Here is a 13364-nt window from a genome sequence, read left to right on the forward strand (position 1 = left end):
TATCAACCTCATCAAAAATTTGAACTGGAGTCGATTTCTGCAAAACCCTTCTACTTCTGCTTATAATGCTACTACCACATGCCACTATTACTGAGTTGTCACCAAAGAATACAACAATATTCTGCAACCATTTCATCTAATTTTGAGATTATGAGACTGATTCCTACTCTGTATAGATTGCAGAAAGGACTCCACTTTCAGTTTTGGATTGAGCATTTGTAAGTATCAGGGTAAGGAAAATTGTATCAAGACGAACCTCTTTTAGGGCACGGCGCTTCAAGGTCCAACCAGGTGTTCCAGCAGAGACTCACAAATAGTGCTCTGAGCCTATAGCCCTCAGGGCTGACTAGCCTGGATCAGTGCTATTACTCTAGATTCAACTAACCTCTCTGCTGGCTTGCTCAGGACTGAGCTGAGCCTGTGCTTCAAGCCTCACCTTTTATTGCCCCCCTAATCCTGCTCATGCACAGTTGGGGCCCACCCTAATCAGGCACAGGTGGGTTTGACACAAGCTCATGCCCACTGCCTGGTAATTAGTGGCACCTGGTTGCCTTATTTCACTACAGAAAATATCATATTGAAGACTTCAATAGATTACATATATTTGGCTCTTGAAAGAGTGCAGGAATACTTTCCAGAATCAAATCAGAATCCTACTATCATTGGTGCATCGAAGATATAATTGCTAGGTTTTGTTTCAGAGATGTCAGATTCTGGTTTTAGATTAAGGCTGAAGAGCCTCGAGATACACAGGAGGCAAGGATTCTTTAACATTTACTATGGCTGTGAATGCTATTGGTACTTGACTTCTGTACAGTATAATAGCTTTTATGACACATGATCTAAAGCAACATAGTCTTTTACATTATTATTTTAGTATTTTATTTTATTCTTTGCCCTCCAGACTTGGTATGCAGGGGTCTTTTGAACCTGCACAGACCTCATTAGCAACAGGGGATTAATCAACATTGCTGGAGTTTGTGTCTTACAGATTCAAAATATTTCACACTTAAGCCACTGACTGTTAACTGTGTGTTCATGTGACTCCACCCATGGTGGTTTTGTAGACTATGACTTGGATCCCGAAACACTGTAGAACTGTAAAAATAGTTTGTATTTAGATTTCTCTAACTTCCCTCAAGAAGAGAGTAAAAGGGTTAGATTCGCTCACTTGAGTGCTGGAAACAGTAAGAGATGTTTAGCTGAAATAAAATTAAATCCAACAAAAGAAATGCTTCCTTTGTTTTGTAGTATCTGCTGTGTTTGGAAAGCTAATAACATTAGCTTTTTAAAGCTAATTAACCTAAAGTTAAAATCAACCTCCTTGTTCAGTTTGATGCATAAATTCACGTCAGTCACACATTTACTAGACAAATGCACACCTGTTAGTTTTTCACCTGTCCTCAGCTTTCTTCTAAGCTCATATATCCTGAGGGATAAACGAATATATCACATCTCACACTGCATAAGAGGTGGCATCTATCTGCCTTGACCTACGAACAGTGCTCTGAAAGAGCTGTCATTGCTAGCAGTTAGCATTTCTTCCCTCTGTGTTTCAGCTTGCTGATGGAAAAATGGAAAGTAATTTCCTACAGGACACTGTATGTTTTAGATTCTTTTCATGCTTCTTACAATCTCAGGCTGGGTGAGTTAGTATGTTCATTCAGCAGAGAAGGCCCATATGTACGACGTATGCACATCTTCATTTTTACTGGGTCAAGGGGAAGCAATGAACTGTTGCAGCTTCATCTCCCTTAGATACTAGGAATACGGAAATGCCACACAGTGATTAATGAAACTCTTCCATGCTTTATACACTGTTTCACACCACAGGGCAAATACCTCAGCTTACCCTGCATAGTGAAGAGCCCAGTGTTTACCACCTGATGACACAAATGTAAAGAAGGAACCTCAGAAGAGCAAATACCTCACCTTACCCTGCATAGTGAAGAGCCCAGTGTTTACGACCTGATGATAGAAGTGTAAAGAAGGAACTTCGGAACCTTCCTCTGAAGCAGGCATCTTATTAAAGCAAATAGCCAGCTATAGAACTGATGGAATTCATTTGGCACAATGCTGCATTTTCTGACCAAACTTACCTGTTGCAGATGACAGCAGCCTGTTTGGAGCTTTTTAACTGTGAATGGCACTTTGTGGTCTGTAGTGCAGTCCTTGCTTTTTTCTAAGGAAGAAAAATGGTTAGTTTTAATATATAATGCCCTCAAAGTTCTGGATGTCGGCCAGACCCAAACCAACTCTTCCTGTTGAATTCCCTCATCTTTGCACCCAGAGACTACTCTGGAAATAAATGTAGTTCTAACAGAAGGGCAATTAGAACTCAGCTTTACCACCACCTGCACTGCAAAACCTATCTCTTTTTCAGCTTCTTCCTAAGAAGCAAGGTGACTTGGTTGAGTCAGTGGAAGCAGAAAATATTTCTTCGTGGAGAGCTGAGCACTATATGCATCTCAGTTACACTAAGCAGAAGTCTAACTACTTTCTATTAGATCTTAAAAGTAATCTTGAACTAAAGGGCTACTCAGTTTTTCAGAACATCTGGTTTTGTTTATTTTGTGCATATAGATTATCCATTTAATAATTATTTATTTTTCACTGGCCATCTTGTTCTGCATTACTGAACTTGGTACTTGCTTTTTGTATCTTCTCACCTCCCATGGTTTAAAGCACTCACTGTCTGATGCATTGACTGGAGATCATTTTTGGAAGCGATACTTTTCATAGAACTAGAGCTTTTCAGCATCACTATTATTTAGCATAATCAAAGTTTGGCATCAGTATAATTTTTTTCTTGGGTTATTTTTTATCTAGGTTAGGATTGCAAACATCTTTACCATCCATATTTAGTATTGCCTATTTGTAGCAGAGTGCCATGCTCTGTAATCTGAGGCAGGGGATAAATTTCTTTTCTCAACTCCTCTGACAGTATAAGTAAGGACTCTGCATAAAGTTGTGGAGAAATTTCTGCTGACTCATTCCAGCAGGCACAGTTTGTTAATGCCACCACAGAAATGTGTCTGGAGACAGAAAAGCAGTGATGTGGGCAGGACAGAAGAGGTCCTGTAGAAAAATGATAGGAATGGCTAGTTTTAAACCTATAAAATTCAAGAGTGTTGAGTGTTTCCCTCATGGATCTCTGAAATACAGAAACTTTTTTTTTTTTTTCTTAAATCATGAATTAATTTCATTTTTAATCAGTTTGGGGACATCATTCATGTTCCTATTTCAAGAAATATGGACTAGTTTTCTATAAAGCTATTGAAATACTGTTTGAATGAATTTCATGAGCTCTGTAATAACTGTTCCTTAAAATTAATTGTGGCTTTAAAGTTTGATTTATATTGCATGCATTCTGATGGAGAACAAATGAAATTAAAAGTGCTGATATACACCATTTCGACACTTAAACAATTTCAGGTGCAAGTTTGAATTCACCTAACTGGAGTTTCTACTACAGAGTTGAAATAAACTTTGTGCAGTTACAGTAAGTGAAAGCCTTATGTCACCTACAAGTTTAGTTATTAGGAAAGATTAGCATTTAACCTCAACACTCTTCTCCAAAACAACTTGGTTTAAAATTTCACTTTCTGCTTTTTTATACAAGAACCAGTTTTAAGAGGCAAAAAATTTTAGGGCAACCAGAACTTCAAGGGTAGATTTACATTGTTAACACTAACTGCTCAATGACAAACCTGTGCCTTCTGCTCAGGTTTAACAACAGCATTTTTGCTTTTTCAGTTTTCTTTGGACCACTCAGTGTTTTTACACTCAGAGTATTTTAATCACACTTCTGTCTATATAGAAATATATTTAATTGTGTCATCTACTGGGGGAAAAAAATCAGGTGAGAAGAAAATTACACTAAGGTCTTGACCTCAAGTCACTTGTCAGAAAAGACAACTACTGAAGTAATTAGGAGATTTGACCAAAAGTTATATGGTTAAAGTGTCTAATTTGCCAGCAGAGAATGAGGATGTGTTGGTTGTCTCCCTCTCACAGACCTCTCCTTAGCAGACAGTACAGACATTTAATACCATTTGAATCCTTTGCTTCTCTCTTCTATTCTAAGCCATTCAGGAGAGCATGAGACTTCTGTGACCTACTGAACTTCTACATCAGTACTAATGAATACTTCCAGTGACCAAGCATCATGCTTTTCAGCCAGCATGGGTGTAAAGCAGGTCAGCTGGATCCTTCAAGCTTTTGGCAAGTCATTAATTTCCTCCATCAGTTCTGCATCTACTCTGATTTATCTATTCTTCCTCTGAAATTAGAGCCGTCTTAAGACTTTTAGGCAAAATTTAAGAAGAGAGGGATTGGTGCATTTTTATGAGGAACTCATTTACTCTTCCTTTTGTGATCTCTAGTAAGCCACAGTTCTTGGAGCTTAGTGAAATACCACACCCAATCTGGCCATGCTCTTGTCTCACCATTTTGTACTGAATACTCCCTGTTGCCTCAGGAAATGTCAGGATTTTTCCTTCGTGAGCCTGTGGATGGCAACAGCATGGAAATGACACAGGAAAGGTTCCAAAGCTGCTTCAAAGCAGTTTGCTGCATACTTTGCCAAGGGGTATGGAACAGCAAAAAATAAATCACTATAAACCACCTGCACCACCTACAAAGCACTCACACCACCTACTTTTATTGGGTTTTTTTCCAATGTGTAAGTTATAGCATACTCTTTTTCAGAGGAGAATAGTGCACAAGAGGATATGATGCAGGTACTTTCAGTCGGCTGTGGATGTTCTCATACACCCTCCTGGTGCAATGCAGCTGAATGCAGAGGTTAGCTGGTCATGGTCTAGCCCTTGTGTCAGAGCTAACCAGCTCAGGCTTCATACTGTATTTTTACACAGTTGTGCAGTAACCAGGTCTGGAGACAGCTTGTTCAGGACTGCCTTGCGATCTTTGCACTGCAGTATGAAGACTAGAAATACCACATCAGACTTCAGTAGCTGAAAAACTTACATCAGTATTCAGAATCACATTCCTATCCAAGACCAGATACAGCCCAAGCAGTTGTGTTTGATTGTTTGCTTCAATAAAGCTGTTATTTTATCTTTCCTGTTCACCTTGGTTAGCAGAGGTTTTATTGTGCCAACTCCACAGTCGTTATCTCACGAAAACAACAATTATATAAAGCTGGATCAGTTCTCAGGCAAAATACAAGTATTTTTGAATTGTTACAAGCTTCCTTTTGCAAAATCTTTCAGAAAAACAAAGAAAAGGAAACAAACCTAACACTTCTCCCCCAGCACCTTAGTACTTGTCCATGCAGCAGAACAATGAATATTTCCAAAAGCAGTGAGCAGATCTGATAGTAATTTCTGTTATGCAGGAGATCTGATTGACCAAAACATTCTTCAAAATTCCTTAGGCGTAAAAACACAGTAAAATTGAGACCACTTGGAAGAAAATATTTTTAATTCTCCTTTCATGCCAAACATTCAATTCTTGTTTCAATTCTTGTTGTTCTGCAAATGCCTAGCATCAGGGCACTGGCAGTGTTTGACAAGATTACTTGGCTGTGATTCTGTTCAGTGAAATCAAGGGAAGTTTTGATATCCATTGCAGCTGTGTTTGGAACTGTACTTCTGATATTATAACCATGCTTATTTCCTAAGGAGCTTTTTGTTCCTCTTTATATTCATACTGCCATTTTCTAAGGTAGGTGTGTGGCTCATTTCAGACCCTATAGAAGTCTTGTTTGCCTAATGAAATGTAGTTTAGATACAATTCAAAGTGCTTGTAAGGACAAACATTTTTCTTAGTGTGTATCCTTTGAATCCCAAGATGTAAGCAAAAATAAAGACAGAAAGTATAGCTGAATTTCCCAGTTGACTCCTAGCCATATTTCGGATACAAACATTTTTGAAACATATCAATTTAATAGTAATTAATATGTGCTGGCAGTGATTTCCTCCTATTTTGCTCATCTCTAAATTACAGTGCACACATATTCTTGAATCTTTTATACAAAGCATGTTATCATGGTATAATTATTATTATCAGTTTGTTGGTGGATTTTTTCACTGTTTATCAGTTTTTTGTTGGTGGATTTTTTTGTTGTTTATCAGTTGACTTTTTTGAATCCCATCTATGTTTTTGTTACATCAATTTTTCACTCTGGGTAATATTCAGAACATGCACTTCTCTGACTTTCTATCACAGTGCACTCATTAGCAGTTCCATAAATAGCTTCTTCAAGTGTCAGAAGTGCCAGACCTGAGGCTTCCTTCTGGACTTCTGATTTGGGCAGAACTCCACATTGATTTCATTTGGGAGTTTTTCTTGAGTAACTGTTCTGAAAGGCTGCATATTTTCGTTTGCAGAGCTGCCTGTCAAAGAGTGAAAAGCACCCAATAAGAAGTAATATCTTTGTAGCCAGTTCCCGCTGGAGGAAAAAAATTGCTCTTTTATAATAATTTTACTGTTTTCTGATGATAACTATGAATATAACAATAGTTTCAAGACATGGCATACTACAGATAACCAGTATATTCCTTGCCATTTAGTATTTGCTTTTATGACTGAAGAGAACACAAATACAGTATTTTGCTTTTTTTATCAACACAAGGAAACAAACCCCAAAACTAGTGGAATTTTAAATAAATATCCTAGGCTGCTTTTCAAATAGAAAGATAAGCTTGTTGCTAAAGGCTAAGCCACAGACAACACACAAGATTCACCTCCTCCAACAGCCCCTTGAAAAAAGTATCCAGAAACAGCATGTGTTAGAGTTTAAATTGCTGTTCCACTTGATCTCTATCAAGAGCCAAGATTTCTTCTGTATTATATCTAATCTACGTAATGAGATTCTTCATGTAAGTCCTGCAACTAGCAACAAGTAATTAGGTCAAATTAACAGCACATGTGCTACTGGATCTATTTTGAGTTTAAACCCTCAAGATGGAGCCACCCTTTTCTTTAAAGTAACAACTATTGTGTGTTACACATACAAAAAAACCCTTCATGTTTTGCTGTGTGTGCTGTTACTTTAGTCAGATCATTGCTCAACATTAAGGCAGATTTCCGGTGGCCTTCAGTAAGATATTTGCTTTCTTGTCAGCTGTGCTCCCCTTTCATCCTAAACAATTTGCATAAACATGCATAATGCTATTTAGCTTATGCCCCACTGTTACTATAAATAGAGGGACTGTAAATTCAGCTTAGTAAAGCAACTTGATTCTTTTCTTGTCTCATTCTTTCTTCCTCCTTACATGCTGTGCATGTGTCTGTGTGTGAGAAAGTGAAAAAATCGTACACTCAAATTTTAAGAGATAAGTGTTATTATTCTTATAAGTGGTTGGCTGAAACACAAGTTTTTCTGATCTAATGCTAAAATAGGAGCCTTAAGAACAACCCCAGATAACAAGAGTTCCTGGAGATGTGTTGATGTGTGTGTGTGTATGTGGATGTGTATATTTGTAAATTCAGAGAATCAGGATTTTTTTAATTTATTTTTTTTAAACACAAAAAAGGGGAACATTTTTTTGTCATGTGAGACAAGTTAAGAGTTATGTAGTCAGGTAGTGATGTTACTAAAACTGCATCTCATACCTTTCAAACACAGTTTTCCTTTGGTTTTTTGTCGTTTTAGCTACTTGCTCAACAACCTCTTTGCTTATCAGTAAAGATTGCAACTGATAATTAGGTTCTTTCTTTAAAACCCTACGGGTTAAATTAAAAATCTCATGAACTATATTGAGTCGGAAAGGACTCATAAGGTTAGTCTCATTTTTTCAAACGAAATTAAAATTATGCTTAGATTTTATTTAAAATGGGTATTTTTTTTCCTCCTAAGTTTTGTTTGCAAAAAAAAAATACAGTAGTTTAAATGTAGGTCTGCATGCCTAGAAGTTAATTGTATATTTGTTATAGCTATTTTTGTAGCACCTTAGCAGTTAATCCTTGAGAATTCTTACCCTCCTTAGCATTGATGGCACTTTAAAGCACAGAGACACATTACTTTGAGGAGAGCTTACAGCTGTTTTTAACTCTAGACTGAGCTAAGTCTGACTACATCTATTATAGACTGGGTCTTATCTTCTAGTCTGAACTGTATTTCCCATCTGTAAACAAGGTTAAGTGCTATTTCTCTTCCTCTAATCCTTCTTAGCAAGATGAAGGGGTAGTCAGGTCAGTTTAAATATTACAGTTAAGTGGGAGAAAGGTCACTATAAGATTACTGCAAAGGTATCAGGTGATGCTATAGGGTGAATGTATTTTCCTAAAGGATTTCTGAGGGATTTTTCAGAAGGCAAGGCAAAACTAACATTAAAATAAAATATCTGTAGGAAGATTCTATTACCATTGCAGGAACGAAACCTGTGTTTATTTCTGTGAGTAGGTTTTACAGTTTTGTCCAGCACCAACATACCCTTTAGGCACTCACCGAAAGCTGGGGGGAACCTTCCACTTCCTTTATAGCCCCAGGTGCTTCTCTGTAGTGCCCAGTGATGAATTCTGCCTTGTGATGGTCAGCTCTGCTCATTACACCACCTATGAAAAATTCCCCCTGCTTTCAGCTGGAACTTACCCTACAGGGCTTAATCCAGACATTAGGAAGCCAACTGGATATTTTCTGCCAGGTGTACACAGTTTTATGCATTGTTTATATCTTTGGGGCCTCCACATTCAAGATGCATATGTGACTGACAGATCTCTTCAGTGAGATTTGCAACAGCCTCTGTAGTAAGGAACGTGCTTCTGGAGGTCAGTGTGGCCTTGAAAAAGATCAACCCACCAAGCAAATATTGAAGAGAAGTGCCCTGTTGACTAGACATTAAAAATTCTCACCTGTAGGTAGTTGATTTCTTTCCCCAGGCATCCCAGGGAATTTTCTCTAAGGACCTGGTGGGAAGGGACAGCAGTGATATTCCAGAAAAGTGTTGATAGTAGTTCCTGAGGGTATAGATAACTCAGGTGCCATCTCTGATGGTGCAGGGATTGCGTGCATCATCTTACACGCCACTACATGCTGGCCATGTAGTGGCCAGATGGAAAGCAACCTGGCAGGAATGAACCTGGGGGTCCTGGTGAACACCAAGTTGGACATAAAACACTGATGTGGCTTTTCTCCTTTTGGCAGAGAAGGCTAATGTTATCCTGGGATGCACTGGAAAAAGTTCTGCCAGCAGGCTGAGGGAAGTGATCCTCTGTAGTGTTAAGGCTTGCACAACAGGCCCAAGCCAGAGTTCAACTATAGATGAAACCTGTCCCTTTTTACTAATAACCTTTATACCACTGAGTCTTGTGCTAAGTTATAACAATAACTTAGCAGCAAACCCTAGTATCAGTATGCTCATGCCAGCAACACATATAAATATCATTTATACTGTCTTGAAGTCTGTAGATAATATTGTAGGAAACCCTACCAGATAGTTCCTCATAACAAAATATGCAAGTCATTCTGATTTGATTATTTTTTAAGGGTGTAAGGCAGGACCCTCTTGCAACAACTTTGGATGCTTCACCTACACATGGACACACCACATTGGATTTTCCCACTTGTTGGGAAGGGTTCTCCAAACTCTCACTGTAACCAGGGCTCCCCAGTGACTGTGGATCTGAATGATGGTAATATATGCGAGTGGTGATGTATCTTTCTTAATCACTATCTTTTTTCTTATGATTTGATGCATTACTCTATTTTTCTATTTGCTTGCTTTGAGTGCTTCATTCTGTATTTTTCTTACTGTGTTCCGGTTTACTTGGTTGTATTATTTGTAAATAATAACACATCTACTCTTTTCACTCTGGTGTCCAAGTTTCATTAACATCCTCAATCAGCAAAACATCCTCATCACTGATGATGCCATACCTGGAGTATTGTGTCCAGTTCTGGGCTCCATAGTACAAGAGACTCATGGATGAGTCCAGTGAAGGGCCACAAATATGCATCTCTCCTGTGAGGAAAGGCTGAGAGAGCTGGGACTGTTCAGCTCCTGACGAACAGAAAGCTCAGGGGCATCTCACCAATGTCTGTAAATACCTGAACAGAGGGTGCAAAGAAGAGGGAGCAGGCTCTTTTTAGTGGCAATGGGCACAAACTGAAATACAGGAGATTCCCTCTTGAACATCAGGAAATAGTGGCTGAGCAGTGTCCCAGGTTGCCCAAAGAGGATGTGGAGCTGCCATCTTTAGAAATACTCAGAAGTCTCAAGGACATGGTCCTGGTGTAACCAGCTCTAGGTGTCCCTGCTTAAGCAGGAGGATTGGACTAGATGACATTCAGAGTTCTCTACCAATCTCAATTCTCCTGTGATGTTACAGTTCTGTCATATATGTAGGGAGGGGGCTACACACCACTCTAATGCAACCCCACTCCAAGTGGTTTATGTGTAGGATCAGTCTCCTTCATTTTCTACATTGTGTTAAAAAAAAAATAAAATTAATCTACCTGTTGGAGAAAAAGCAATTGGATAATGAAAGATCTGCCCTATGAAACATATCTAATGATTGCAAAGTACAAAATATAACTGCATTTTCTAGTACACCTGATGCTGCAGGGTTTAGATGCAGATGAAAATTACACGTTCCTATAAAATCTGCAGAGACATATGGAAACATTGTTTTAGCACTCCAGTTTTATACAGCAGTTTGAATGGGAGATCTGAGATCTGTAATTTGCGTTTAGGTTCATAATTTGGTTGCTTAAATCACTCACAGGATATGACTTAGAGTGTGAAAAATTGTGTACATGAGCAAAGAAATAAGAAAACTTCACTATAAAGCTACCTTAAAATGATTCCTTTTCAAAAGCTACCATATCTAATGATCTGATTTTGTAGCCTTTGCATTTTGTACAGAAGTATTATTTCCTCTTTTAAATATATTGTGAACAGCATGAGATACTCTTTACCCACTACATCTGAACAACATTTGTTTTGGTTCAGTAACTCTTAAATGTTCTTCGTATTATTGTGTCTTTATGATTTCAGTGAAACTCCTCACAGATCCATTCACATTTAATGTTCCTCTTTACTTTATATAGTATTTCAATTACATGCAGTAGAATAAATGCCCTTCTAAAATTTCCATATTTGAAATGGATCAACATGGCTTTTGAATAGATTTCCAAAACCTGTTTGTTATCAAGGGAACCTTCTTTTAACCTATGCATATATTTATGGTAATGAGTACAAGCTATTATACCTGTCAAAAAGCAAACCTTTATTTTCATAAATATTTAAAAGCTGGCACACCTATAATGTAGACTAGGAGTATTCTAGTAGACTAATTAAAAAAAAAACAAACCAGGAAAAGCTTAGTGGTCTTCATATAGATGAACTTGGTTAAAATGTCAGTGAATGGGAGACACTTGGGCTTTATTTTGAGCTAGCAGGATAAATTAAGGTTTAGAGATATTTAGAATAAAAACAGACATCTTTTCTTCTTTGCATTTTTGACATGATTTGACTAGATCAGCTTAGCAACTTCTAATCTGGAACAAGTTTTATTTTTACAGTGCAAGCAGTTCATGAGAGAATACATACATAGGACATATCCCATGAGACTGCAATCAAGACACAGCCTGGGACACAGCTTTGATCAACCTTTGATCTAGTGAAAGATATAATTGTTCATGGCAGGAGGACAGATGGCCTTTGAAGGTCTCTTCCAACCCTAACTATTCTAAAATTTTGTGATTCTATGTTCCATCTAATGATTCTAAACAGTGAAGGCAATATCAAATTAAGTGCTCTGTATAAAAAGGTGAGAACAACAGCTGGCATACCTGGAATACTGAAGTGTGGAAGAATTGTGTGGAGGGAAAAATAAAATATATATAGAAACACTGAGTCAAGTAGGTTGCTCCAAAAGGACTCCCTTTTCTATTTTTTTCAGGAGTAGTGTTCAGTATTAGACCCTATTCTTCCTTTCTTCTTGTGCTGGTAAACTTCATGTGTCTACACTTAGGGTGATATTCAATTTTTTGAGAGTCAGGAATAGAGAACATAAGGTGGGGGGTCTTTCAGTTACCTTTTTAGGTGTCTCCAGTTATTGGACACTGAACTCTATATTGCATTGGACAGAAATGAAAAAAACCTTTTGCTCACAAAGAAACAACATGCCTAGAAATGGAGCCAAGCTGTTTTTCTGTCCTACCAATTACTTTATTATCATAACTGTCTCCCGTAGGGAACTAGAATTTGCTGTTGTGAGCTTTTGCCAGAGGAACAACCTTATGTATATTTGATGTGGTTGCTAAATGGTATTGTGCTTATCATTTGTGAATCACTGAAGCTTGTATCTATTTCTTGTAGCTGGGTTTGGCCCTAAGGGTTTATTTTAATTGCCCATTAAATTCCCACCTGGCTATTTTGTTGTTTACACTTATCTATTTGTACATTAATTTGTATATTATTTAAGACAGGTAAAAGTGCATAGGCCTTTAAGACACCAGCTGAAAATATACGAAGGACTCATGGCAACAAGCAACTAGTTCACTTTTAATGAAAGAGTGGAGTTCCTCTACTTACTTTGCTTCTACATCTAGAACTAGTGAAATGTAAGAACAGCAAAAAGTCATATCTTCTTAGGAATGATCTGAAGTACAAAATGCAGCAATAATGAACTTTATATTTTTAGAAAAAAAGGACTTAGAGTGTTGTTTACTCTAACAAAACTGTTAGCATTAAACTATGGTATTATTGCAGTTATTCTTCTTTAGCATTAATGACTTGTGCTTTATTAATACCATAGAATCATAGAATGATTTGGGTCAGAAGGGACCCCCAAGGTCATCTAGTCTAACCCCCCTTCATTGGACTGGAAAAACATCAAATAGATCAGGTTGTTCAGATCCCCTTTCAACCTGACCTTGAATATTTCCAGGGATGGGACAGCCTCTCTGTCCATATTCCAACATATTCCAATGTTTCACCACTCTCATTGTAAAAAAATTTCTACCATAACCAGCTGTAAAATTCCGTAAAAGTATATTATATAATAAATCCACTCCTGAAAAGCTACGCTGGAGGATACTATAGAAGATAAAGGGAATACTATGAACATGAGATGGTGGGGTCCAAGACCCTTATTGCAACAAGGAGGGCACACAGCAATCTCATTGCTCTGGACTTCAGGGGAGCAGACTTCAGCCTCTTCAGGGAACTGCTTGGTACAGTTGCATGGAAGAAAGCCCTGGATGGAAAAGGAACCCAAGAAAGCTGGTTAATATTCAAGGATCCCCTCCACCAAGCCCCGAAGCAATGCACCCTAGCAAAGAGGGTCAAAAATGCTAGGAGTCCTGCATAGGTGAACAAGGAGCTCCTGGACAAACTCATACACAAAAAGGAAGCCTGCAGAGAATGCAAGCAAGGACAGATAACCTGGGA

Source organism: Calypte anna, chromosome 2 (genome assembly GCF_003957555.1).
Source record: "Calypte anna isolate BGI_N300 chromosome 2, bCalAnn1_v1.p, whole genome shotgun sequence".
In the NCBI taxonomy this organism is placed as follows: Eukaryota; Metazoa; Chordata; class Aves; order Apodiformes; family Trochilidae; genus Calypte; species Calypte anna.